At 38.0% G+C, this 27,465-nt stretch overlaps 1 protein-coding gene and 1 pseudogene across 8 annotated transcripts in view; one reads left to right on the top strand and one right to left on the bottom strand.

The window, feature by feature from the left end:
* The window catches only part of CAB39L (calcium binding protein 39 like), an 88,235-nt gene that overhangs the window by 11,812 nt on the left and 48,958 nt on the right, over window positions 1-27,465 (top strand). For 3 of the 8 annotated variants that reach the window (XM_020904025.2, XM_020904022.2, XM_020904021.2), the window contains one exon: window positions 14,370-14,507. The exons of 2 other annotated variants lie outside the window; for them this stretch is intronic. The gene's annotated coding sequence lies outside the window, so the exon portion shown is untranslated. Of the gene's footprint in view, window positions 1-14,058; window positions 14,508-15,342; window positions 15,410-27,465 lie in introns of those variants that run through there. 3 more of the 8 variants (XM_070471270.1, XM_020904024.2, XM_020904023.2) reach the window with 3 other exon arrangements.
* LOC110144143 (large ribosomal subunit protein eL37 pseudogene) lies at window positions 30-24,019 on the bottom strand (annotated as a pseudogene).

The raw sequence follows: 27,465 nt of genomic DNA, 5'->3' as shown, positions 1-27,465 counted from the left end.
TGAACAACTAATTATCGAAACCCTTAATATCAGCTGGATGCTGCCACAGCTGCTCTTTTCGGATTAGGTGATGTTATTCAGGAATTCAAGCCTGAACCTGCTGTATACAACTTTTAGGTGCCTTATTCAACTAGTGCCAGTAGCATTTCTTTCCTTGGCACTCCAGTTATATTTTCTCTTGCACTTGGCAGGGTAGTCACATTTGCCACAGGTCGATTTATGTCAGTGATAGGACTTAGAGACATGACAGCGGCACAACATATGTCTTATTGTGACATTTTCCAAACAACGACATTCCCTTCCTTGTGTCACTTCTGATTATTTCAGAAAAGAATAGAGGGGGAAAAAAGTAATTCTAAAAATTACTTAAAAAATTTCACGGTATTTCCTTCTAATTTTATCTGCATAAAAATTATATGTGTATATGGACATGCAAATGGCTGTGTGTATTGTGGTTGTTACTGTTCAGTCACTAAGTTGTGTCCAATTCTTTGCGACCCCATGGACTGCAGCCCACCAGGCTCCTCTGTCCGTGGAGTTGTCCAAGCAAGACTATTGGAGTCAGTCGCCATTTCCTTCTTCAGGTTGTATGTATATATGTAATTAAAAGTGAATTTGATACATGTATATGCGCTTCCCTGGTAGCTCAATTGGTAAAGAAACTGCCTGCAGTGCAGGAGTCCCAGGTTCATTTCCTGGGTGGGGAAGATCCCCTGGAGAAGGAAATGGCAACCCACTCCAGCATTCTTGCCTGGAGAACCCCACACACAGAGGAGCCTGGTGGGCTCTAGTCCATGCAGAGTTGGACACGACTGAGTGACTGAACCACCAGCAGCACCATACATATATAGCAGCTGATTCACTTCATCGTACAGCAGAACTAATGCCGTGTTGTAAAACAGTTGTATTCCAATAAAAAATAAATTTGAATATTTTATTTTAAAATTTTTATTTAGCATATTTTTCTTATATGAATCTATGACCCTTTCAAGTGTTATTTTGACATTCTATTACATGCTATAATAAAGTGGTAGCATAGCATAATTTATTCAACCATTTCTTTTTTGTGGATATTCCGGGCTTTCCTATTATAAATAACATTGTATAGCATCATTGAATATCTGGTCATATTTCTGATTACTTTCTCAGACTAGCTTTCTGTTAGTAGAAATGGTGCATTGAAGACCATAAACATTTGAAAAATTGCTTCCTAGAAATATTCCTAGTGATTTTATTCTGCACAGCAGCATATGAGATTTTGTCTCATCACATGGTGGTAGTTTATGTTTTAAAAAATCTTTCTTCTATTTCTTAGGAAGATTCTGTTTCTTATAACAGTTACGCTTCTTTTACTAAGGTGAAAACTTTCATCTACATTTTGGATTCTGTATTGAAATGGAGAAATTTTCCATCTTTTAGTAGTTGACACAAGAATTAGTTCACATTTTCTTTGTAAAACAAGATACCATTGTGTGTTTATATTTATTACAGATTTTTTTTCCTGTGGTCAGTAGGTTAATAGATTGTAATTATTTCTCCTATTCTAGATCATGTTTTATAAGTCTTTAGAGTTATGGTAAAATGTGTTTTATAAAGAAAATGGAATCCAACTATAGTTACTGAACTAATTCCATAGAGATTTTTCCATTCAGTGTATATGTTTTATTATAAGTTCTATGTATTTTTTTTGCTGTCAATGGATTTGTTGGAATCTGAAAATTAAATATCTTGTTTAAAAGGACTTTCCATTATTAACAAGCTTCAAAACATAGAAAGGGAAACTTTGAGACAAGTTTCCCTTGACATTTTAAACTGAGTAATTTATAACTCAAGGTTTTCTCTCTCTTCACTCAGCCTTATCTTTGTTTGTCCTTTCTGTGTTCTTTTTAAATCCTGTTTTCTCCTTGGCTCTAGGACACCAGCTTATAAATTGTACTTTTAAAGATTTATAATAGAAATAATATGATTTTACAACATAAAAATTTTCATGTAGCTCTGATTTCAATAATTTGTAGCAAAGTGAAAGTTTGTAAAAACTTGGAAAATTAGAAGATGACATACTTTATAAAAAGAGAGCAAACATGGGATGAGAGTTGTTTAAAAGCTATGTTGTGTTCGTAAATGATTCAAGAAAGAACTTTTCATAGAAGTATTGACTGTGGAAAAAGCAGAAAACAGCTCCAGCAAAGAAGGGCAGAGAAATATGAGACTCATCACCATCTGGCTCTAAGCCCATCTTTGTTGGTTATAATGCTATTGTATATTATACCTGAGGATTCCATGACTTCTTTCTTATGTCATTCTCTGTTAGTCCTTAAATTGGGAAGTTGGAGGAATACCATAGCATGTTTCTCACCTAGTTAGTTTTTGTGGTGCAATTTTAAGTGAAATTGTAACCACTGAATGTAGAATTTGATGAACATGAATTATAGCCTTTAGCTTTTCTTCTTACTACATTTGTGTGTTTTTGTAACCTCACTTTTCATTTGCTCCAGTGCGCATTCTGTTAGTTCACTCTTACTCTGCTGAGATGATTCTGAGTCCTTCTCTTCTGAGAAAATGGGAGCAATCATGTACTTTGTAACTTCAATCCTCTTTACCTGGACAGTTTCTTTACTCACTCTTTCTCTTCCCTTTTCATTTTAGAAAAATATATATAATTCTTCGTGGGGGTTAAACATTCCACTATGGTCTTGATTCCATCTTCTGTTGTGGGCTTAAGACTCTTGCCTCATTAACTGTCCCCTTCTTATCTTGCATCTTCCTGTCTGTTCCACCCACTCAGTCTACTGAGAGTTCAAAGTTAACAAAAAAGCAACAAAAATCCTTCAAGCCCTCCTTCTCTTCCTTATCAAACACTTGGAAACAGTGTTATATGCTAGTGCCATCATCACCTCACCCTTAACCTCTCACAACCTTCCTTTCGCCCTGGGCTTCTTGTTGTGTGTCAGGTACTGTGAAGACTCCGGCTTTTCATGCAGTGTTCAAGGTGAGGCAGCTGAGCCATGATGCCTAGGTCTGAACCAATATTACCAGTTTCCCAGAAGGACTGCCGCCTTGGAGTCCTCTTCCCGCTTTATGCTTTGCTATAGTGCCCATATGGGGCTTCTCAGGGGACGCTACTGGTAAAGAGCCTGCCTGCCAATGCAGGAGACCTAAGAGATTCTGGTTCAAGCACTAGGTGGGAAGGATCCCCTGGAGGAGGACATGGCAACCCACTCCAGTATTCTTGCCTGGAGAATCCAATGGACTGAGGAGCATGGTAGGCTACTGTCCATGGACTCTCAAAAGAGTTGGACACAACTGAAGTGACTTAGCACGCATGCACGCATCATGCCATATGATCTGATGATCGCAACCTGGCTTTGACCTCTCTATCTAGAAAAAGAAACACAAAAAGGCAAAATGGTTGTCTGAGGAGGCCTTAAAAATAGCTGAGAAAAGAAGAGAAGCTAAAGGCAAAGTAGGAAAGGAAAGATTTACTCATTTGAATGCAGAGTTCCAAAGAATAGCAAGGAGAGATAAGAAAGCCTTCCTCAGTGATCAATGCAAAGAAATAGAGGAAAAAAATAGAATGGGAAAGCCTAGAGATATCTTCAAGAAAATTAGACATACCAAGGGAACATTTCATGCAAAGATGGGCATAATAAAGGACAGAAATGGTATGGACCTAGCAGAAGAGGTGGCAAGAATGCACAGAAGAACTATTCAAAAAAGATCTTCATGACCCAGATAACCATGATGGTGTGATCAGTCACCTAGAGCCAGACATCCTGGAATGTGAAGTCAAGTGGGTCTTAGGAAGCATCACTACGAACAAAGCTAGTGGACATGATGGAATTCCAGTTGAGTTATTTCAAATTCTGAAAGATGATGCTATTAAAGTACTGCACTCAATATGCCCACAAATTTGGAAAACTCAGCAGTGGTGACAGGACTGGAAAAGTTCAGTTTTCATTCCAATCCCTAAGAAAGGCAATGCCAAAGAATGCTCAAACTACCACACAATTGCACTCATCTCACACGCTCGTAAAGTAATGCTCGAAATTCTCCAAGCCAGGCTTCAACAGTACGTGAACCATGAACTTCCAGGTGTTCAGGCTGGATTTAGAAAAGGCAGAGGAACCAGAGATCAAATTGCCAACACCTGTTGGATCATCGAAAAAGCAAGGGAATTCCAGAAAAACATCTATTTCTGCTTTATTGACTATGCCAAAGCCTTTGACTGTGTGGATAACAAGAAAGAAGATTCTTAAACAGATGGGAATACCAGACCACTTGACCTACCTCCTGAGAAATCTGTATGCAGGTCAGGAAGCAACAGTTAGAATTGGACATGGAACAACAGGCTAGTTCCAAATAGGAAAAGGAGTACGTCAAGGCTGTATATTGTCACCCTAGTTATTTAACTTATATGCAGAGTACATCATGCAAAATACTGGGCTGGATGAAGCACAAGTTGGAATCAAGATTGCTGGGAGAAATATCAATAACCTCAGATACACAGATGACACCACCATTATGGCAGAAAGCAAAGAAGAACTAAAGAGCCCCTTGATGAAAGTGAAAGAGGAGAGTGAAAAAGTTGGCTTAAAACTCAACATTCAGAAAACGAAGATCATGGCATCTGGTCCCATCACTTCATGGCAAATAAATGGGGAAACAATGGAAACAGCGAGAGACTTTATTGTTTTGGGCTCCAAAATCACTGCAAATGGTGGCTGCAGCCATGAAATTAAAAGACACTTCCTCCTTGGAAGAAAAGTTATGACCAACCTAGACAGCATATTAAAAAGCTAAGGCATTACTTTGTCAACAAAGGTCTGTCTAGTCAAGGCTATGGTTTTTCCAGTAGTCATATATGGATATGAGAGTTGGACTATAAAGAAAGCTGAGGGCTGAAGAATTGATGCTTTTGAACTGTGATATTGGAGAAGACTCTTGAGAGTCCCTAGGACTGCAAGGAGATCCAACCAGTCAATCATAAAAGAAATCAGTCCTGAATATTCATTGGACAGACTGATGCTGAAGCTGAAACTCCAATACTTTGGCCACCTGATGGGAAGTACTGACTCATTTGAAAAGACCCTGATGCTCGGAAAGATTGAAAGCAGGAGGGGAAGGGGACAACAGAGGATGAGATGGTTGGATGGCATCACTGACTCAATGGACATGAGTTTGAGCAAGCTCTGGGAATTGGTGATGGACATGGAGGCCTGGCGTGCTGCAGTCCATGGGATCGCAAAGAGTCGGACACGACTGAGCGACTGAACTGAACTGAACTGATCAGCCTATATTTCAGGATTTTAGGGGAATATGAATACTTAAAAGTCCCCTTCCTTGTCCTACTTCTTTGGATATCACTATTTCCCCTAATACTTTTGGTTTGTAAGAATCGAAAGCGAGCCTTGGAAATTAGACTACAGGTTTACGCAGCGTGCTCATCGCTGCTCTACAGAGTTCAGCACTGTTATTGCACACTTCATGTTCCTGATGCTCTGATTTTTGGTCATAGCGATAGTATACGCTTCTGGTTCTCCTTTCCTTCTCTGACTGTGGTTTCTTTAGTCACTGTTTTTTTCTACCACCACCTGTAGGTGTTCTTTGAAGCTTTGTTCTTGTCTTTCTTGTTGGTCTCTCCTATTGCATTGACTTCCCAGGTGGCACAGTGGTAAAGAATCCACCTGCCAATGGAGGAGACATAGGAGATGTGGGTTTGATCCCTGGGTCAGAAAGATCCCTTGGAGTAGGAAATGGCAACCCATTCCAGTATTCTTTCCTGGAAAATTCCATGGACAGAGGACCCTGGCTGCCAGCAGTCCCTGATGTCACAAAGAATTGGACAAGAATGAGCAGTTGACCGAGCACATATTGCATAGGCAGAATGAGTGACCCCCGATGTGTGTCTCTGACTCTGTTTTCTCTCCTAGTTCTGTGTGTTCAAATGCCTCTGTAAATATCTATATCCAGAAGTCTTGCTGGCATCTCAAACTTGTTACATAAAAGCAACTTGTTATTGTGTCAAAAATTTTTTTTCTTCTTTGGCCCTTATTTACTCTGAAGATATTACCCATCTACTCTCACATAGGCGTGGAAACTCATCATCTTGTTTGTTCTCTCCATTACCACCTACATTTATTCAGTTGCCAAATTTATTGTCTCTGACACTCACGTAGTCCTCTCCTTCCCACTGCGTAGTTAGTTTCATTGTCATCCTAGATTAGTGCAATTGCCTTTCATTTCATCTCCTCCTATTTCTCTACCTTTTTTATTCCTTTTTACTCTGCTAAATTCATATTCATGAGAGTTTGATTATCTCATGGCTCCCCTTTGTCCACAAATTAAGTTAAACTCATTAGCCTAGTATTAAAACTCTTCATACTCTGATCCCAATCTGTTTTTCATTTTACTGTCATTCACATAGCATTTGCTTTAGATAATCTAAATAATTTTTTGTTATTTACATCTTGCACTTCCTAAATCCTCTGTTCCTATCTCCATGTAACCAAATGCTACCCATCACTCCTAACTGGGTTCAGTGCACCTTTTCTCTGAAACCTTCTGTGATTCCTCAAGATATAAGTACGGTTTGGCTCTCCTGAATTTTTGGGCATTTCATTAGTCTTTTCATTTGTGATTTGTAACTTTTTGCCTTACACTGTAGTGATTTTTGGTACATGTATTATACCCCCTAAGAGAATATGAATTCCTTATTTCACTCTGTATCCCCAAAGAGCATATTTTCCTCAGATGGTTGGATGAATGAATCCTATATATGGACATAAGAAAGTTGTAACAGGGCCTTGCCATTGTGTTCAGAGCCATTGCATATTAGTTGTATGGTTTGTCCACTGCTCAAAACTCCTGGCTAGGGAATTGAGTAGGGCCTGAAATCCAGCTCACGGTTACCCCTTCCCTCTAATCAAACTACGTGCCAGGCTGGTGCAGGGTTGCATCTGCCTGAAGAAAATAATACTTGTTCTTTGCATGATGATGCTATGTGCTGGTTGATCTGTGCACCTGCTTGACTGCACCTGTCCCTTTTTCTGACTCTTACCAAAGTAAGCTAGTAGCAACCCTGAAAGTACCAAAATGATTGATTGAAGTTCATTATGGAAACTACTTTGGGGACTTCCCTGGTGGTACAGTGGCTAAGACTCTCCGCACCCAATGCTGGGGGCCCAGGTTCAATCCCTGGTTCAGGAACTAGATCCCACATGTGGAAACAAAGATGAAAGATCCCACGTGCAGGCAACTAAGACCTGGCGCAGCCAAATAAATAAATAAATATTAAAAAAAACCCTACTTTGTGTCACATAGAAAGTACCCCAGATTTGTTTGTTGAAAGATGTGGATTAATCAAGTGTAAAATAAAGCATTGTTATAGACAGTGTCCTTGATAATTTGCAATTAATCTCAAATTCATAAATATTCTGGAACCCCTGTGATACTTCTAGAACCTTTGAGATTTCTTGTAATATTTTACTTAGATCAAATGGCTATTAGTCCCATTTCCCTTTCCCCCACCTCAACTCCTACTTTTGGTTAGAGTAAATTAGACTAGACTCCAGAGTTTCTATACTCCTGTGCTTTTTTAAAATGCTGCATCCAGAGAATTCCTTGGCAGTCCAGTGATTAGGAATCCATGGTTTTACTGCCAAGGGCAGGTTCAGTTCCTGATGGGGGAACTAAGATCCCACAGGCCATGTGGTGTGGCCAAAAAAAAAAAAAAAAACTGCATGCAGAATTCCTTTTTTTAAAATTTATTTATTTTAATTGGAGGCTAATTACTTTACAATATTGTAGTTGTTTTTGCCATATATTGACATGAATCAGCCATGGGTGTCCATGTGTTCCCCATCTTGAACTCCCCTCCCCCCCATCCCATCCCTCTGGGTCATCCCAGTGCACCAGCCCTGAGCACCCTGTCTCATGCATCGAACCTGGACTGGCAATCTATTTCAGAATTGTTTTAATTGCATTATTTTGGCCTCGTTGGTGTATAAGCCTTTTTTTTTTTTCTTTTTTGGACTGTGCTATGGCAAACTCAATGGACATAAGTCTGAGAAAACTTTGGGGGATAGTGAAACACAGGGAAGCCTTAGGGTGCTGCAGTTCATCAGGTTGCAAAGAGTCGGACCCACCTGAGTGACTGAGTAACAGAAGTGTCATACAGGATCTTAGAACCGCAACCTGGGGTCAAACCCACGCTTCCTGCGGTGGAAGCACAGAGTCTTAACCACTGGACTACCAGGGAGGTCTGAAGACAAATTGTAAAAGTCCTTAAACACAGAGTTAATGACTGGTTGGTGTGTGGGTGATGTGCATCTCCGGGTCTCTGCATGTAACACTTCTCGTCTACTAAATGTTTCATGAATGAGGTTGACTACGAACTGCCTGTGACCCCCCTCCAACAGATCTGCCTCATTTGAGAGTAGTCACAGAGAAACTTCAAGTTGGATGATGTACTTTTAGAATATAAGAGTTTTTTTTTCTTTTAATTTTGTGAGTGGATCAGTGTCTAACACTTAACAGTTAACTAGATGCCAGGCATGTGTGTATATTATATTTCACTTGATCCTCATAACTAGCGCTGGAGTGCATATGGTTGTATCCAACTTAAAGATAATATTGCTTACATACAATCTGTTTTCATTCAAGTCTGGGTCAGCCTAATTCCAAAGATTCTATGGCTTATGAAACTAGCCACTTGATATGAGAAGAATGTTCAGAATAGTTTATCACATAAAGGCCTTCAGAGGTGATATATACATATTCATTTACTAGTGAATAGATGTACGTAGAGATAGATTTTATCTTGGCATTAGGGAAACAATGGTAGAGCTCACTGCTGAGACCTAAGTATTATAGCTGCCACTGCAGCACAGTACCAGCAGGGGGCCAGAGTAGTGCTCCAAACTGAGACAAGGGCTGATGTCCTCAGCTTTGAAAGATTGCTCCAGTATTTTGGAAATAAAGCCAATGGGCAGGATTGTCACCTAAATTCTGTAATCCAAGCTTCCTCCTTCCTAAAAAAAGCAGGAACAGATGGAAGCAGAGTTAGTATGAGAACGAAAGCAGACTAATGAAGCTTTGTTATCTTGCTGAAGACCTTGTAAAGCTTTCCAAATTTAGCCAAGGATTAGCCATTAATGGATAATTGGAAATGTGTTTTCATTCTATCAATTAACCCCCATTTCACTGCAGCTTGGACACCTGTAAAGCATTTCTCATCTAGCGTTTCTTCTATATTCTGCTTTTATGAAAACAATTTGAATATCTTTAAGCAAGTTCCAGGGTGACAGTTCTGCCTGAAACAGGAATTATGAAAAGAACTTGAAGTATCTGTGGTATGTGGATAGGATGGCAAACTCCTAAGGTAGTAAATAGATTCTTTGCTTTGGGGCTTTCTTTTTGGCTTAAGACTGTTGAAGAATAAGTCAAATGTTATTCCTAGGCTACCTGAATGTATAGCTGTGGTACTAATATTTTTTATCTACACTGTAGTCTTTAAGAAGAGAGAAAAATAGAGAAACAAAAGCATGAATGAGAAGTGAGGGGGGAAAAACAAAGAGAGAGGTAAATACCACTTTAAAAAATGTTTAGTTGCCCAAATTAGCAAAATAATAGCAATAAGTTCACAATACTTGTTAGCATATTCAAATATATATATATATATATTTTATGGTGGTGAAAGTAACAGTCATTTCCGCTTTAACACGTTTTGAAAACACAGATTTGTTCCAATATGATTGATGTATTAGGAAACATTTGAACATAATACAGATTCCTCATTTGCTTTTGTACAGTTTCATGAATGCAGAAAGCCACCCAGCTGAGCCAAGGCATGGAGAAATACACAAAACATAGACATGCACACATCTCAAACACATACCACCTGTCTCTTGTATACCTCATGTTATGTGAGTCACATTCATCCATCTTTGATGTTACAACTTTTCAGCTGATAACAGACAATCCTCCCATCCAAGTACTAACCAGGCCCAACCCTGCTTAGCTTCCAAGATGAGATGAGATCATGTGCATTCAGGGTGGTATGGCTATCAACAAGATAAATTCTATTTCCACTTTTGAAATAATTCACAAGCTGTAAATCTTCTAACATCCACCTCCACAAGCAAATATCAGGTCTTTTTCAAGGAAAAATGCCATACTTATTGTGGTATTTATTTTATGTATTTGTTTATGCCATATTTATTTAATGTATTTCTTAAACCACGTGCTGTTGAAAAAAAAAGTGTTATTTTTATTAGGTTCCTACTTTAAGAGAAAAAAGTATGTTTCTGATGACATTTTTGAGTATTGAGCTCCAACCCAATTTCCCCCACAATTCCTGTGGTTCTTACTACATGATACAGAGCTGTGTGACGTGGTGATTTTTAGGAACACTTACCTTGTTTTGTAGTGAAACTGATTGTATGTGTTAATTGTAGAATATTTGGAAAACACTGGAATATATGAATGTAATCACCAGTGTTCCAGGACTTCCCTGGTGGTCCAGTGATTAAGACTCTGCACTCCAAACGCAGGGGCCCAAGTTCCATCCCTGGTCAGGGAACTAGATTCCACCTGCTGCAACTAAAAAAACAAAATTCCCACATGCCTCCACTAAAGATCACACATGTGGCAGCTAAGACCTGGCACAGCCAAGTTAAAAAACAAATAAGTAAATAAAAAGAAATATTTAAAAATTTTTTTAAATATTAAAAAAAAATTACCAGTGTTCCAACTCACGTTAACACTTGGTATTGTTTCCATATCCATATAAAAAGAAATGTTTATGGAAAAAATAGAACAAAAATTGGGAGCTCATATTCTTTATTAAGCTTAGGATCTTGGATTTTTTAACTTGATATTATGCAATAAATATATCCCTATTTCTTTAAATATTCTTAAGCAGTTTGACTATGATATTCTGTATGAATGAATGCACTCCACTCAGTATTCAGCAGGTATGCTGAATGGCCTGAGACTATGCCAGTTGTTTGTACACTTGCTTCGGTTGGTCAATGCCCATGCTACATGGAATCCAATGATTAAATATAGTCAATCACGTAGTTTTGGACTTTGTGGGGAGGGGTGTTTGCTATATGTAGTAGTAGTGGCTCAGTGGTAAAGAATCCACCTGCAATGCAGGAGGTGCGGGTTTGAGCCCTGGGTCAGGAAGATCCCCTGGAGGAGGGGGTGGCACCCCAGTCCAGTATTCTTGCCTGAGAAATCCAGTTTACAGAAGAGTCTGGCGGGCTGTGTGTCCATGGGGTCACAAAGACTTGGACACGACTGAAGCGACTGAGCACACACAGTACAATAAATATCTCTGCATACTCTTCCTTGCATATTTGTTATTCTTAGAATGAATTTGTAGACACTGAATTACTAAATGAAAAGGAATATGAATATTTTAAGTCTTTTGCAACTTACTGTTAATATCCCTACAGGGAAAAGTTATGTTAATTTATACTCTGTGTTGAAGTACTAGAGTTCTTGTTTTATTTTACTATCACCAACCTTAGAAGTATAATTAAAGCAAACACAAAATAAACTTTCTTATCTGTTTAGGTAAATACAGTGTTATTGATCAGGAGGGAAGACTGTGAGGAAAATAGAGGCTGACCCCTCTCTATAGAGAGTTAAATACAGAAAGATATGGACCATGGGAAATGGAGTGATGTATAGAACTAATAAATAGGAATTTAGTTAATAAGAGGTCTTTTAGAAAAATGCATGCAAGATAAGGTGAAAGGAGGCTGTAAAATTTCTGCCTTCTTGCAGTAAAACTTGTTGACTGACCCAATGATATAAATAAAGTAGAAAAAAAGAGAAAAAAAGTCTTATTTAGGACCTTCCAGATATCACTTCCAATTGCCAGTTTTTAAGTCACCCTCCTCATGATACTGTAAATAAGCAAAGTTGTGGGTAAATGAAATGATCATAATCACTGAAATGGAGTAATATGTGATTTCACAGAGTTCTACCTGGGTAGAATTTGAGTCAAAGGATTTTGAGTAAAAGATAATGAACTCATATGGGAAATTCGAGCAATTGTTTTATATATGTGTGTGTGTGTGTGTGTGTGTGTTTAAATTTTTGGCCACGTGGAGTGACATACAGGTTTTTTAGTTTCCTGACCAGGGATCGAAACTGTGCCCTGTGCAGTAGAAGGAGGAGTCTTAATCACTGGACTTCTAAAGAAGTCCCTGAACAATTGTTTTAGATTTGTCTTATCTATTGTTACAGGGCTTCCCACGTGGCTCAGTGGTAAAAAAAAATCTGCCTGCCAAAGCAGGAAACATGGTCCCTGGGTTGGGAAGATCCCCTGGAGAAGGAAATGTCAACCCTATCCAGTATTCTTGCCTGGGAAATCCCCCAGACAGAAGAGCCTGGCAGGCTACAGTCCATAGGGTCACAAGAGAGTCTGACACAACTGAGCAACTAAACAACAACGTATACCATTGCAGATCCTCTGGGACTGGCTTGTCTCATTTCAGCTCTGTGCGAACCCTCATACAGGCACAATCTCTTAACTTCATCCCTCGTCATTCTGCAAGCCCTTTGCTACCTGCCCCAAGGCTTCCCTCTGGCCACTGGTATGAGGTCTACTCAATGTCCAGACCCACACTTGTGCAACCCAGAAGAACAGAGGAGTTAAACTCAAGGGTAGGGGACTTAATGCCCTTTGGGGAAAGCCTTTGATCAAGAAAAGATGAGAGCCATAGGTAAATTCTTCCCCTTCCTTTTCCACCCTCCCACCCCCAAGGCCTAGGGGTGATCCTGAAATGCACTTTATATGGCTTCTGAGAGGCTCAGTCTGATAGATTTAACAGGTGGCCAGCTTGATGAGGCATTGTCATATTGGCTGTCCTCCTTTGCTTTATTTCCATATTCCCTCATTCCTGCTCACTGTGATTAGATTTCTTATTAAAATAATATTACATGAGCTTTTTGCTTCAGACCATGCTTTTGGTAGGGGCAAAAACACAGGCTACAAGGACAGCAGCAAAAAGAATAGTGCCTGTAATTGACTGAAGCATATTAAGTGTATGAAAATTTGTGAACCTAATAGTGATAGTCAAAAGGAAAGGAAGAATTCCCCTACCAAAAAAACCCAGTCTCTCATTTGCCATCATTGAAAGTGAATATTATGAGCCTCCTTCTCTCAAAATTGATAATTAGGACTTTCCTGGTGGTCCAGTGTTTAAGACTCCATGCTTCCACTCCAGGGAGTGTGGGTTTGATCCATGGTCAAGGAACTAGGATCCCACATGCCACACAGCATAGCACCCCTCCAAAAAAAGACAGTTTGCTCTATAATTATACATGTATAATAATGAAAAAATGTTTTTTGTAGCCTTTAGCTTTTAAAATTCTCACTGAAGGAGTGTTACATATCCTGACCAATAGTGCTTGCATGTGATGAGGTAGGGAGGGATGGGGAGACAGTCTACACCAAATAATTACATTTGGCTTGCACATGAATGGTATAAACCATTTTGTAATTGGTGTTGTTTCTCTATGTTCTATGTAATTTCCTTTGCATAACTAATATTGATGCTAAATTTCAAAATATGCCATGTTTTAAAAAATTTTTTTCACAATATTACATTGAAATTATGAATACTCATTGTAACACCTCCCTTGCTTTTTTAAGAATCTTCTGATCTATAGTCAGATGCATTATCCATTGCATTACTGACCCCCCATCTCCTTTGCTTTTTAAATCTCCAGATTAAATTACTAATATTGGTGTATTTACTTCCTACACTTTCTTATTATGATTGAAAATAGCATCTGCCCAGAGGAACTAGCATATTGGCAGATAAATCTGTTATCACTATCAACATGCCTTTGTTATTTACATTTTGAAACAAGATGGTCAGGGCAATTTAATCTGTTGACAAAACCCCATGCAAGTATAGGACTTAGAGGGGAAAAAAATGTGATGAGAAAAAAGTTTTGTTTATCCCTAGACTTTTTTTTTTTTTGGCCAAGAATTAAATTTGCCTCAACTTAATTGCTTTACACACATTCTTGTGACATTGCATGATTTTGAGGGAGGGAGGGAAAGACGAGCTGTGACTGTGGTGTGTGTCTAAAAGCGTGCATTAGAGCAGAGGAGAAAGCACCAGCAAGCTGGTTTGACCAGAAACAGAACTGCCTGTGACAGATTAAGAGACAAGCAAGGCTGGGAATCTGAGAGCAAGCAAAGAGAGTGGAAATTTACAGCTGCCCCGTGTGAGTGTTCAGTGAGCATTTTCTGCTAACCTTTTCCGGTGGTAACTGTTACTCTTCAAAGACAGAAGTCAAGACAGATCATGGAAAGTCTTTTCTCTGCCATGCTTTGGTAATAGGAGGCACCCTCTGTTAAATGGAAGATAAAGGCTACTTCATCTAAAGTGCTTGGAGCCCCAGAGAGAGCTGTCTTCAGCACCTCACCATGGGTCTACTTTTTGCTGCTTAGACAAGCCTGGACTTTTCTATAACATTGGGTGAGTATCAACCAGGTTACCTATCTTGGTTCACAGAAATGGAATTAATATGATAAACTTTCGTTTAGTTGAGCTTTTACAGTTACCGCTTATAAATTTGTTTTATAAACCAAGCTGCTACCTCGTTTCTTTGTGCATGATGAACTGCTGTTACTAGGAGAGGTTTAAAAAAACAACAACTACAAAACAATACTTCTCTGTTGCCTAAGGCACTTGAATCATTACCAACTATTCTGTGTCCATGGAATATCTTATTTTGGAAATGGGTTTTTATTTACAGAGTGTTTCCAAAAATAAAACAGTGGCAGGATACCATTTTTCATGTTTCTCTTTCAACTGAATGAAAATTCCAAAGTTACCTCTTTCTGTTTATTGTCAGTAAATTTAATATGATCATTGTGATGTTTGATGGTGTCAATTATTATAAATTGCAGCATTCCCTCATAATTCAATTAGGAATGTTAATGATGCCATTAATTAAAGGGATGTGAAATTTGAATGTTGAATGCTTCAGTTAGACTCAAAGTTCTATAGTGAAAATAAAAATTAGATAATTTACATCTCAAACTTACCATTTGATACAAAGTGAATGCACCTTTCAAATTAAGGAATAAGGAATAAGACCAGTTATTTTGTTCTCTAGATGGTACCAAACTCTCTTATAATATTGTTGTTCTGGTGAAGAACTATTTTAACCAGTTGCACTTATGTATGTAAGCAGTAGAGCAGAGTAAAAAAGAGTAAACTCTTGAAATCTTTATTCACATTCCAATAAACTTCATTTTACAATCTTAGCAGGGGAAATTGTATGCTAATTTTACACGTCTTTTTAAAGGCATCGATGGAAGGCATGTAATCGTTCTTCTGTGGGAAGAAGGAAGTATGTATTGTTAGCTGCTAAAGTGAGTCATTGCTTAAAGATGCATCTTTCTAAGCAAAGTTTCTAATCTATTCTGCCAGCCTCAAAAAAGATGTCCTTAGTTATTGATTCAAGTGAGTCCTTTAAGGCAGAACAACTTAGAAGTGAAAACTTAAGCAGAGTGTTAGTGAACAATTAAAAGGCTTTGTACTCTAGGTATAATATAAACTGGCTGTACTTTCTCTAATATTTCCTGTATGTGTTCAGAAGCCTGTAGAACAGGTTTTGTTTCATGGGCTTGTGTGTGTGTGTGTTTTGTTTTGTTTTAAACCTGTTGACCTGTGTATAAGAAGAAACCTAGCTGGTCTGTGGAGACCTTTTCTGAACTAATATCTTGTTCTTGAAGTCAAAAGTAAATCCAAAGCAATTGTATTTATATCACAAACCAAGTTTTACAGAATTCCCCACACTCAGTGCTTAGACTGATGGAAGAATTGCACATAGCTTCACAATCTTCAGAGTAAGCTTTTATTTTAAACTAGTATCTCATTGATATTATCTTAGTAGTGGCACCATTTCTTAAGCCTATAGGATTGTAAATATATAGAAATAGGGAATAAGTCATCCTCATATTCCAAGTGTTTTGTACCTTAGAAATTTATTTGTGAGTGGGTTGTTGGGAATTTGGGCACCATCTTCCCTGGGAAAAGATTTAACAAATGATTGCTTGATTTTATTATGTCTAAGATTATATTTTATTCACACTAGAGAAATACCATTGCCACCCTGAAAAATATTAGAAAATCGGTTATTGCAAAGATTCGGACTTGACTTAGCAACTGAACAACAACAACAAAAACTGGTGAAACTAAATCTAAAAACACTTCAGGGTTGAATAAGACATTTTTATTTTTCCTAAATATTGATACTTGAAGAAAAAGCAATATGTTTATAAATAGCATTTCTATGTACTTTTAAGAGCAACTACACTGTTTATGAGACCTAATCTCACAGTAAAATCAGTGATTTTTCTTTTCCTTGTTAAAAAATACTTCTAGCCATTGCTTTTATACCTATCAGCCATTTCTAAGATCTAGCCCAGTATCTGGCACGTAAGTAGGTAGCTAATAAATACTGACCACATGGGGACTGAACTCTTTCTTTGGTTTACAAAAATGGAACTGAGTAGTTTTTCCAATGTGCCCCAAAAGGGAAAGGGGTTTAGGGGCACACAGTTTTCATTATGAGAAAGAGATGGCCTGTCAAGACTTGAATTTTAAGGAGCAAACAAAGCAATAGTAGTACAGAATAGGCCTAACTGTTAAAAGAAGAAGAAAAGACCATGGTGTAACTTATCGACAACCCTGAATGAGTAGGGATGGTGATGAGGGGGGTAATTCACAAGCTTGGGATCTTGAGTACATGGGACATTCTGAAGTAAGGTATCAACTTCAGACATATTATTACATAAATATTACATATCACTCTTACTTCAACTCAACAAATAATGGCATAATAACAATAATGATATGCTTTGCAATTTATTATATCTGGGAAGGCAATTCTAAGTTATGATTTTGCAGTGCAGAGGGGCCTATTTGGGATATAACAAATACAGTAGAACTTTTATGTGTACTTTTTTATTTTAAAATTTACATTTATTCAAATGTACCCATTTTAAGAGAATGTTTCACTGAATGTTGAGGAATATATACACCCCTGTAATCTCCATCCCATTGGTTTTTTAAAAAAATATTTATTTACTTATGTGTTTATTTATTTTTGGCTGCATCTGGGTCTTGCTACACATGGGATCTTCTCTATGGCACGCGGGATCTTTCAATTTGGTGTGCAGGTTTAGTTGCCCCAAGACATGTGAGATCTTAGTTTCCTGACCAAGGATCAAACCCATGTTTGATATGCCTTTGAAGGCATATTCTAAACCACTGGACTGCCAGGAAAGTACCCATCCCATTGATTTTTAAAAAATGAAACTTATTGGCCCAATTATTTTCCCCCATGGATATACTGTTTCATTGCATTATTTCTATCTGTGAGTCGTATTTGGAATAAAAGATGAAGGAATGGGGATTTCTGAACTTTCCTGAAATTTTCTTTAATGTGGTGGTTTAATTTTTTTTTAGTTGAGAGAAGGTAACTGTGACAAGTTTAAATTAGCAAGCTCTATGGAAGACTTTTGGAAATGTTTCCCTCTTAACTTATCACTGATTATAAAATAAACCTATATGAAGGAAAAAAAGACTCTTTTTTTTTTTAAAGACTCATTTTTTAAAAAATTATTTTAATTGGAGGATCATTGTATACATATGTATATCCCCTCCCTCCCACACCTGTAGGTCATCACAGAGCAACAGGCTCAACTCCTGGGCTGTACAACCGCCTCCCCCTAGCCACCTAGTTCACACATGGTAGTGTATATACGTCAGTGCTGCTCTCTGTCCCACCCTCCCCCTCCCCTGCTGTGTCCACAAGTCCGTTCTCTATGTCTGTGTCTCTATTCCTACCCTGCAAACAGGTTAATCAGTACCGTTTTTCTTGAGTCCATATATAGGCATTGATATGTGATATTCATTTTTCTGACTTATTTCACTCTGTATGACAGACTCTGGGTTCATCCACCTCACTACAATTGAATCAGGTTTGTTCCTTTTTACTTCTGAGTAGTATTCCATTGTATATAGTTACCACAGCTTCTTTTTTCATTCATCAGTTGATGGACAGAAGATATGGTTTTACCCATGGAAATCCTGAGACTTTTCTTGTCTTCAGAGATAAACTTCCCACTCCCTTAAGATTTCGTGGAAAACCTTTGAAGTTAGAACTGTTATTGAACAGTACAGTTGGAGGTTAGACATAAAGGCCTAGAAATACTCATCAGCTATTTCAGTTCAGTTCAGTTCAGTCCAGTCGTGTCTGACTCTTTGCAACCCCATGGACTGTAGCACATCAGGCTTCCCTGTCCATCACCAACTCTTGAAGCTTGCTCAAACTCATGTCCACTGAGTCGGTGATGCCATCCAACCATCTATCTCATCCTCTGCCCGCCCCTTCTCTTCCTGCCTTCAATCTTTCCCGGCATCAGGGTCTTTTCCAGTGAGTCAGTTCCTCGCATCAGGTAGCCAAAGTATTGGAGCTTCAGTTTCAGCATCAGTCCTTCCAATGAATATTCAGGACTGATTTCCTTTAGGATTAATTGGTTTGATCTCCTTGCAGTCCAAGGGACTCTCAAAAGTCTTCTCCAACACCACAGTTCAAAAGCATTAATTCTTTGGCACTCAACTTTCTTTATGGTCCAACTCTCACATCCATACATGACTACTGGAAAAACTATAGCTTTGACTAGACAGACATTAGCCACTTATTCCCCTTTAAAATACTTTAAAAGATACCGTGAGGGCATTTAAGGCCCCAAATGACCTCTTCTCCTAGCTTCTCCGTCCCCCTTCAAATGCACTCCTCTCCACTTACATCATAAACATGTTTAGATGAGTCATTGGAGTGACTGACATTGGGTCATCTGTAGAGGCGTACACACGTAAATTAGGAATATGAAATATTTCACTGTGTCTTAGGAAAAGGAATGCTGCCAAAATCTACTAAAAGTCTACAGAGTTGCCTGGGAGCAGAGCTGAATAATTTTTTTTTGGCTTTCTCTCCAGGATCTAAGCCAAGTACAACTCTTTAGTGAAATTTCATAGCCAGAGTAACAGAAATCATTTGTTTGACTAATGGTTTGAAAAGACATGATGATCAGATATTCCACAGTTTGAACTTTAAAAAGCAGTTATTTAGTCATTAAAACTTTCATTTATGAGAAGGTGTTTCCATTGTAAAAGCATTTGCATGATCTATTAAAGTTTGAAGAAAAAAAGAGAACATTTGAAGGAAGAAGAAAATTAAGTATTCATAATCCAGCTACCCAGAGGCAATCACTGTTAACTTTTTAAAATTACTTCTTTCTGCGTAAGTTTTGTGCATTTGTGGTTTTGCTTGCTTTTATGTAGTTGTCATTATACTCTATATTATGGGATGGTGCTTTTAGCAGCCTGTACATTTCATTTCACATTCTTTGTAAACATTTTCATGGCCATATACTGTATTCCATCAAATCTAAGAAGTCATTGGTTGTAATGCATACACTTTATGTACCACTAAGAAAGAAAGCAAATAAATGAACAAAAAAACCCTGCCAGTTAGTATAAGTTTCCATCAATTATTAAGACACATGCATATTTTAGAGATGTTGAAATGTGAAAAAAAAAAGTTGTAAAGATAACCATTATTAGTTTATTTTCTTAGGACAAACTGATAGAATTACTGAGTCAGAGGTTATGATATTTACAGGCTCTAGATCCATGTTGCCCAATCCCACCAATAAGAAAAGAGAGAGCCTGTTGCATCCCACCATCAATAGATAGAATTTTCTCAAAATAACAAAGAAACTATGTTACATCATGAGCAAAATAGTCCTTCATTTTTAACTTTGTGTGTTCCCATTATAGAAAATAAACATTTACTATGTGTTTAACTATATTTCCTCCTTTGTGGTTTTCTAATATGTATACATTATTTCTTCATGATTTTCTTATTTGTTTTAGATCTCCTTTTATAATGATTTTAGCCCTCTGTCTTTCATATTCATGTCACAGAATTCTCTTATTTGTTGTTTGCCTGTAATGTTGTTGTTATTATTTTATCCATAAAAATTCAAAAAGTTTTAATTAAATTTGTAGCATATTTATATTAACTGATTTGTCAGTCTTTTTTTTTTTTTGAGATTTACTTCATCACTTGTAAAATTAGAGAAATTATTTTATATCCAGGAGTTTGAAAGTTACTGACAGTCACTTCTGTATCTGGCCTGTTTTGTTCCATTGGTCTGTTTTTCTTGTCTTACTGTTTTACTTATAGCACTTTATAACACTTTTAATTTCATTCCCCTGTAAGAAATCTTCCATTTTAAAATTTGTTATCCTTGTTCTTTTATATTTTTGACTGAATTTATTTACTAAAAACTTTCTTGGATTTGTGACTGGAATTGTATCAAATTATGGACTTTAGGAGTAACTGACATTTTAATGATATTTAAATATTTAATATTTGATTTTTCTATTCAAAAACAAAATAGGTTTTTCCACTCAGTTCCTTGCTTAGTTATATGGATTTTTTTCCCTCACAAATCTGTTTATTGTTTCAGGAAAGAAGAAATATGCTCATTATAGGTAATACAGAAAAACATCAAGATGACAAATCTCATTCGGATAATATGAATTAATGTTAATTGAGCCACATTCCGGAAATGATTCTGTGGTTGTGTACAGTGAAAAAGGTGGCTTGCTGAAGGATTGAATAGATAAATAGATACATCTTCTACATCTTTAAGTACATCTTTCATTTGTTAGTTTTCTGCCTCAGGAACAGTAACTATCCTTATGTTGGATTATTGCTGTCAATTTTCCATAGTGATAGATTCTTTATTTTTAACTTTTTTTTTAATAACTATAGATAAGAAACAATACCAAGAGATCCTGTATACCTTTCATCTAGTTTCACCCATAATGAAATCTTGCGTACTAATTAGCAGTTAGTGAAAGTGAAGTAAAAGTTGCTCAGTCATGTCCAACTCTTTGCCACTGCATGGACTGTAGCCTGCCAGGCTCCTCTGTCCATGGGATTCTCCAGGCCAGAATACTGGAGTAGGTTGCCGTTCCCTTCTCCAGGGGATCTTCCCAACCCAGAGATCAAACCCAGGTCTCCCACATTGCAGGCAGATTCTTTATACTGTCTAGGCCACCAGGGAAGCCCAACTAGCAGGTAGTGAATTAATTTAATGGATAATGATCAGGACTCTTTTTTTTTAATGATGTAGGATAGAACAGATAGAATGAAATCTATCCAGAGTTTGGGTGTTGTTTCATGAGACAATTATACAATCATTTATACACTCCTTTGCTCTGGGTCACAATATAAAGTGCATTTCTTACTATATGTCACTATTTTAAAAGGTGAGGGAGTTTCCTGGTGGTCCAGTGGCCAAGATTCCTTGCTCCCAAGACAGGGGCCCGGGTTCGATCTCTGGTAGGTAAACTAGATCCCACATGCTGCAGCTAAACATCCCCCAGGCCGCATCTAAGACCTGGAGCAGTCAAGTAAATAAATAAACATTATTAAAAAATAAACAACTGAAAAACAATTAGAATTCAGAGAGTGAGTGAAATTCACTCAGTTGTGTCCAACTCTTTGCGACCCCACAGTCCAGGGAATTCTCTAGGCCAGAATACTGGAGTGGGTAGCTGTTCCCTTCTCCAGGGGATCTTCCCAACCAAGGGATGGACCCAGGTCTCCCGCATTGCAGACAGATTCTTTACCAACTGAGTCGCCAGGGAAGCCCAAATTGTGGTATAGTCATAAGTGCATGCTAAGTCACTTCAGTTGTGTCCAGCTCTTTGTGACCCTATGGACTGCCAGGCTCCTCTGTCCGTGGGGATTCTCCAAGCAAGAATACTATAGTGGGTTGCATGCCCTTCTCTAGGAGATCTTCCTGACCCAGGGATCAAACCTGCATCTCTTGCATCTCCTGCATTGGGAGACAGGTAGTTTTTTGTTTTGTTTTGTTTTGTTTTTAACCACTAGCCCCACCTGGGAAGCCAATGGGATGCTCTATAGCAAGTAAGATAAATATGAGATTTGTATATTGACACAAATCTCATAAACATAATGTTGGGGGGGGGGAAGAAACTGACTTGTAGTACCATTTCTGTAATGCTTCAAAGCACACACAACAATATCACATATTATCTGTAATATTAGTAGAAGTGTGAAAGTATGTATAGCGAGGGTGCATGATAAATAGGTACAGTATGAGCCAGAGGTGAACGGGATCAGAGAACTGAAGCTACCAAGGCGGTAGTTTGGGTTGCTTTAATTTTTGAGCTGGGTGGTAAATACACAGGAACTTGTTACATTGTTGTCTATTTCTTCTTCTAGATGCCCCAAATATTTTATTTAAACTAAATTAAAACACCTAGGGGGAAAAGCCGAGTTGAAGCATATTTTGATTAGCTAGGTGGTGTCACAATCCATCTGTGAGCCAATTGCTAGAGCCAGGGCATTGGAAGAAATCCTGAGCCCTGCCTAGTTCACGTTCTCACCCTCTTGCTAGAGTAGGGGGGGTGGGTGTCTGTGAGGTGGGGTGGGAAGGAGAGCAGAAAGGTCTATCACCAGAAAAAAAACAGGCACCCAAAATACCAGAGATTTTCTTTTCCTTTTCTGATTCTGTTATTTCTAATTTTATTGTTATTTCCATTCTTCTTTTTCTTTGAGATTTTTGAGGCAATTTCCTTTTTGACTTATTCTCACCCTCCCACATCAAGGCTCCCTTTCAAGAACTATTTCTGGTTTTGTTGAGCTTTTGTGGGTTTGACTCCATCTCAACTTTTGGTAAAAACTTTACAAAGTGTACACAGTCTCTTTGCACATAAATATGTTGGCCAGAGATTTAATTATGAGGTTATAGACTTTCCTTTCAGAACTCTAGATTCTCTCCATGGCTTCATGACATGTAGTTTTATGGAAGTCCAAAGACAACTTAATTTTGATGCTTTTTGTTGTTACAGTCATTTTTGTAGGAATGAGCTTTAAGAGAAAAACGCTGGTTTCTTCTGAAAGCCACTGTGAGTTCTGTTATTCAGCTGCTCAGTCAGGTTCGACTCTTTGCGACCCCATGGTCTGCAGCAGGCGGCAGCGCACTTGAGTTTGGGGCTCATTATTAATCTCAGCTAGAAAAATCCTTTGAATGATCACATTTAGATCTCTTTTCTACTTAAGTTGTTTTATCTTTGTTGCTTCTACTCCATGCTTTAGTTCCTTTTGCACTTGGCTGCCTCCACCTCTTTTCCGTGTTGTAATACGTGTTTTTATAGGATATAACACTGTATCTTCTCCATATTTCTATAATAGTGGGCTGGCCAAAACGTTCATTCAGGTTTTTCCAGTGCAGGATATACTATACATACACACACAGAGTATCTTATCTCCATCATTTTATTTATTTATTTTTTTCTCCATCATTTTAGCTTGTGCTTTTCTGGTGTTCTGGCAAAACCCTTCTGTGTGGCTGTGTCTCCCACTACATCGAGAACTCTGAGGCTTATTAACTTTTGCATTTAGTAGTGCAAGGCCTCGAACCTTATAGGAACTCAGTAAATATTTTTTGACTGAATAAATATGGACTAATTGTGTACCTTTTAGTTGTCCTCAGTCAATGTTCTATGGGGTCACTTCTGCCCTGCGCAGATCTGAATTGCCATGCTACGTCTGGGGGTGTTTCTATATGTGTGTGTGTATATTATGTGTTGATCTTTTATCTTGACCAGTTCTCTCTTTTTGTCTAAGTCCTTTCCTTTCCTACCTCCCCACCCCCAGTTATCTCTGTTCTGTCTCCTACAGAGAATTAATTCTGGAAGTAACCTTTCCTGTTGAAGTCCATGGGACACTTATCCCCTTTTCTTGTACTGCTTAAAAAAAAAAAAAAGAACCTGTGTTATTTGTTGTTCATTCTGTTTACTTACTTTGTAAATGGGAAAAGTACAACAGGGCCCTTGTCGGTCATCTGATATTTGTATTGCTGCATGGCCCACTGTCACCACTAACCTGGAGGCCTAGTTGATTTTCAGTGCCCCGGGGGCATTCGTCCGGGCAGTGTGGGTCTGTTGGACCTAACACGGCATCTTCTCTTGTTCCCGCTTCTATGTTGCTGAAATATAATGCATGTTCTAAAAACTGGGGTAGAATTTATGGAAAAATTACTAGTACCATGTTATCCCAAGGAGGCACCATATTCAGAACTCCCCCTTACACCCTTTTTCTTTGGCCTTGATAGATACTAAGAATTAGACTCAGAATGGGTGTGGGCCAGTGATGAATAAGCGAGAGCTCACTGTATTTGGCCTATCTAATTTGAAAATATGATGCTCCATCTTTCTTTATGGATCAACCTTACAATATAAAGGTGCCTCAAAAAATTAAAGATAGAATGACCATATAGTATAGCAATTCAACTTCTGGGTACTTATCTGAAGAAAATGAAAACACCAATTCATAAAGAACTGTGCAACATTATTTTACTGCAACATGATTTACAATAGCCAAGATAATGGAAACAACCCAAGTGTCCATCTATGGATGAATGGATAAACGTTCTGTGCATGTGAGGGGTGTGTGTGTGTATAAAACAACATTATTCAGCCATAAGAGAAAGAAATCTTGCCATTCGTGACAACAAGGATAGAACTTTGAGGGGATTATGCTAAGTGAAGTAAATCAGAAAAAGACAAGTACCGTATGACCTCACTTATATGTGGAATCTAAAAAACTAAGAAACAGAAGCCAAGCTTATAGATACACAGAATGGATTGGTGGTTGCCAGAGGCAGAGGGTGGGGTGTGGATGAAATGGGTGAAGGGGGTCAAAAGGTACAAACTTTCAGTCATAAACTAAGTCATGGCGATGTATTAAAAAATAAAATAAGGTAACTTACTTGGTACTAACAGAATGTATGTGGGCTTTCTCAGAGCCTTTGGCAACATTTGTCCTGATATCTTCGTGAGTGAGATAGAAAAAAATATGAGTTAAATGTTATGACAAGGTGGTACATATACACTATGGAATGTTACTCAGCCATTAAAAAGAATTCATTTTAATCAGTTCTAATGAGATGGATGAAACTGGAGCCCATTATTCAGAGTGAAGTAAGCCAGAAAGATAAAGACCAATACAGTATACTAACACATATATATGGAGTTTAAAAAGATAGTAACGATAACCCTATATGCAAAACAGAAAAAGAGACACAGATGTACAGAACAGACTTTTAGACTCTGTGGGAGAAGGCGAGGGTGGGATGTTCTGAGAGAACAGCAGTGAAACAAGTATACTATCAGGGTGAAACAGATCACCAGCCCAGGTTGGATGCATGAGACAAGTGCTCAGGGCTGGTGCACTGGGAAGGCCCAGAGGGATGGGATGGGGAGGGAGGCAGGAGGGGGGATCGGGATGGGGAACACATGTAAATCCATGGCTGATTCATATCAATGTATGGCAAAAACCACTACAATATTGTAAAGTAATTAGCCTCCAACTAATAAAAATAAATGGAAAAAAATGTTATGACAAGATGAATTCACAGTTAGTTAAAAAAAAACACTTATTAAAAACTTAAATGATATGTAGACAAGCATGATAAGTTCTGAATCATAGTGGGTCAGTTACCAAGTCAGAACTAGATTAGGATTTAAATACCTCATGTTTGTTTAGCAGATACGTTGAATGCCAGCGTTATAATTCTTGATCACAAACAACAAATACTGAAGAAAATTTTTGGAAGGATATCAGGTAGCTCAGAGATTTGACAGAAATCCTAGGGAAGCAGATTTGGGAAGTAGGAATCTAGGGGATGTAGTGTTTAGAACCGTAATCAAGATTATGCTGGATGCATAACTGGTTAGAGTATTGCTATCAGTTGCTGTTATACACTTGTGTGTAATATTCTTCACTGATTAACTGCATTATTGTTAATAGGAAAAATATGAGGAAAAATGGAGTTAACCCAGAAGTATTTCTGTAGAGGTATTGGTAAAATAAAATTGAATAAGAAATTACTAAATACTCCTAGTAATTATATGTTTGTGTAATAGATGTTGCTGTTGTTGTTTAGTTGCTCAGTTGTGTCCGACTCTTTGTGACCTGTGGACTGCAGCACACCAGGCTTTCCTGTCCTTCACTATCTCCTGAGTTTGCTCAAATTCATATCCTCTGAGTTGGTGATGCCATGCCACCATCTCATCCTCTGTCGTCCCCTTCTCCTTCTTCCCTCAATCTTGCCCAGCATCAGGGTCTTTTCCAGTGAGTTGGCTCTTCGCATCAGGTGGCCAAAGTATTGGAGCTTCAGTTTCAGCATCTGTCTTTCCAATGAAAATTCAAGGCTGATTTCCTTTAGGATTGACTGGTTTGATTTCCTTGCAGTCCAAGGGACTTTCAAGAGTCTACTCCAACACCAGAGCTCAAAAGCATCAATTCTTCGGTGCTCAGCCTTCTTGATGGTCCAGCTCTCACATCCATACATGACTACTGGAAAAACCATAGCTTTGACTAGACAGACCTTTGTCAGCAACATGATATCTCTGCTTTTTAGTATACTGTCTAGATTTGTCATAGCTTTTCCTCCAAGGAGCAAGCATTTTTTAATTTCATGGCTGCAGTCACCGCCTGCAGTGATTTTGGAGCCCAAGAAAATAATGTCTGTAACTGTTTCCATTGCTTCCCTATCTATTTGCCATGAGGTGATAGGCCCAGGTGCCATGATCTTAGTTTTTTGAATGTTGAGTTTTAAGCCAACGTTTTCACTCTCCCCTTTCACCAAGAGGTTCTTTAGTTTCTCTTTGCTTTCTTCCATAGGGAAAGCCTAAAAAAATACTACAGTCCTAAAAATACTGTTTTTAGTATTTATATTTTGGTTTTAAAAATATATTTTTATATATAGAGAGAAAAATTAAGGGGGAATATGTATAAAAGCTGATAACAGTTGTTACCTCTGGATCACTGGTTAATGGGAGCTTTTGATTAATTACATCATATTTCTGTAATGTTTGACATATTTTTGCTAATAAATGTAAAGCAAATGAATATGTTTCTCCTAACTGGAGCCTTTAATTAAGATCTTTTTCCCTAGCACATTTTTAGTATAAATAGGGTGATAATAGCTATATTTGGCTTTTTCTGCTTTATGCAAATAGATGTTCTCAAAAAGAACTGATTTTTCTTTCCCCCTCCTCCTCACTTCCCCACTTCCACCCATCACAGTAATCCTCATTTCATCAGTGAGTATGGCAGATGAATATTTGGAGAGTTAAAAAAAAACAACAACAGATTCTAGATAATTTTACATTGTAATTTTGTGCTTGCTATGGAGTGGAATATTTTAAAATATTGCTTTACCAGATCTTGTGGATCCTAGTCTGACTTTTGTTTTACATGTTCTATTTTATTTATCATCATTAATATCACCATCTTCCTCACTCT

Source organism: Odocoileus virginianus, chromosome 8, assembly GCF_023699985.2.
Source record: "Odocoileus virginianus isolate 20LAN1187 ecotype Illinois chromosome 8, Ovbor_1.2, whole genome shotgun sequence".
Classification (NCBI taxonomy): Eukaryota; Metazoa; Chordata; class Mammalia; order Artiodactyla; family Cervidae; genus Odocoileus; species Odocoileus virginianus.
The sequence above is the reverse complement of the archived record's forward strand: the minus strand, read 5'-3'. Positions and strand labels throughout refer to the sequence as shown.